This window comes from Hippocampus comes, unplaced genomic scaffold (assembly GCF_001891065.2).
Source record: "Hippocampus comes isolate QL1 unplaced genomic scaffold, H_comes_QL1_v1.1 scaffold156, whole genome shotgun sequence".
Classification (NCBI taxonomy): domain Eukaryota; kingdom Metazoa; phylum Chordata; class Actinopteri; order Syngnathiformes; family Syngnathidae; genus Hippocampus; species Hippocampus comes.
The window spans coordinates 3,428,977-3,431,361 of record NW_017805744.1 but is presented as its reverse complement, the minus strand read 5'-3'; positions in this window follow the sequence as shown (position 1 = coordinate 3,431,361).

Here is a 2,385-nt window from a genome sequence, read left to right as displayed (position 1 = left end):
AGACACCTCTGCTATTATGCATTTTCACGCAGTGCTGAGAGTGAGGGTTAGTTACAGGGGCAGACCGCTGTGCATTGTGGGGGCCGGCGAGGCTGCTAATTGTAGGTCTTTGGCGACTAACTCAAACCGTGGGCTGTCTCAGCGTGCCAGGCAGGGAATTGACTGGAATAAATACACCACATCAGCAGGCTGCAGTATCAATGTTTGCAAGCTGTTTCATCACACTCGCTTGTTTGGATGATTTGCAGACAAGAGAAAATACTTCATTTTTGCATAGTTTAAGTGGCCCAAAGTTTAGTGGAATTGTTTTTAAGCTTGTTGTTGTTGTTTTTTTTTCTGAGCATTTCTATGAGCAAATACTAGTGACTGGTAAACACCAACATCTACTGGTGTAGGAGAAAATAAGGTTTTAGTATTAGGGTAGTCTCATGTTAGTGCTTGGGTTTGGATTATGTTCAAGGCAGTCGCGTGCCGTCAAGGTGTGCAAAGTCTTCTCTGCTGGCCTAACCTTTATCAAAAGCACTGACGTGCATTTAATACATTTATACATTTGTAAAATATTGTATACATTTATTTCCAACAGTCTTTTGTCTTCATTCAATATTGTGTGCCTTGGCAGTGCAGTTTAAAGTCATTTGTGGGTTATCATTTTTATTATTATTATTATTATTAATATTATTATTTTGTCCAATCAAATTTAATCTTCCGTGTTTTGCGATATCGGTGTGAATTTACCAAGGCCTTGAAATGCAGGATTGCAGGCCTCGTGCTGTAAAATCTACGTTATATTATTATTATGTTTTAAGAATCGGAACTAATCAGATTTCATATTCAGTATTGGAGGGCCTTTATGATTCCCTTCTGGGCAGGTCAGCACTTTTCCATCCTCTGATTGGTTCGCAGCGACTCGTGTTCGATTCATTGCATGAAGCTGGGAACGGACAAATGTTACGTTATGAGTCAGACAACGCTTGTAGCTCATCCCTCTCAACATGTGCCCTGCCCGGACTACACTCGGGGCTTGCGACAAGCTCCAGGTGTTGTCCGCCTTTTTGTCTGAAGTCAGTTGGCATAAACTCCAGCACCCGTGACCCTGAAGAGGAGAATTAGGGGTTGCTTAGAATGAAGGCCTATATCTGAAAAGTACGGCCCGCCACTGGTTCAAGATCATGTTGGGTTAATTTGATGGTAAGGTAATGGTAGTTAGGGTGAGCGTAATGTTAGGGTTCGAGTTAAAAAAAAGAACACACACATAAAAAAAATCATACTAATGTTAACATTTGTTACCTTTGACCACAGAGAAGCCAGCTTGTAATATCCTGACATTGTATTAAATCCCTTCAAGCTTTTGTGAGTCCAAACACAGAAGTAGCAAGATCTTATCAAGGGACTCGCCTTGTCTCAACTCGGCTTCAGCCGGATGGGCAGTTTCTTTATCTCTAGGCACGACTGAACCGGCGGACACTTTATACTCCCACTCTAATCGCTGCCTCTCTCGCCAACGGTCATTGTTGGCCATTTGCTGCTTCTGTCTGTTGTATCCTACAAAAGCAACATTCTCTGCAGCCCCACACAATCTGTCCTGAGAAGCTGGCCTCTCATTTCTTTGGGTTTTAGAACTAAAGCAGTGCCTTGATTTATGAGTGCCGTTCCTTCACTGATCACACTCATAACTCAAAACGCTCATATCTCAAATCTTCTTCCCCCCATTAAAGGAATGGAAATGCTGTACCATTAATCTGTTCCAGAACACGAGCATTTTTATTTTGTAACATGCTAATTAAAAAAAATAGCACTCTTCAGTATTGTGATTTTCAAGATACACATTAATAGCAATATTTCAATCGCGTGCATAGAATTAAACAGTTTGTTCATCATGATTAATTCATGGTGGGGCTCCCTCTGGTATGCCTACCTTATCCACCAGGAGGCAGTAAAATTCATACATATGGATAGACACATAGAAGACATTTGCTCAGTATGCTGCAATAATGTGAGATGTTTTTCACAGAAGATAAAGAATACATACTTCTAATTATTGTCAAATTGTCTTTCTACATATGTTAATGCACTGTTTGTGTTCAAGTATCCGTTGCTTAAAGGGTTGTAGCGGGGCCGATGTTTGTTTCATTAGCCTGTCTATGGTGTTTTCCGGAAGCTGTACCAAAGTCAAGCGCCTCTTGAAGGGAAATCATCATATTGCACGTTTGGAGTCATTTCACAGCCGCTGACAGCGAGTGATGCCTGTCACCGGACGACTCGGCTCGGCTGATGCATGCTGACGTGCTGGGACAGCGCGTGCGAGTGCATGTGTGTATGTGCGCGCATGAGTGTGGATGTTTTTGTGTGTGTGTGTGTGTGTGTGTGTGTGTGTGTGTGTGTGTG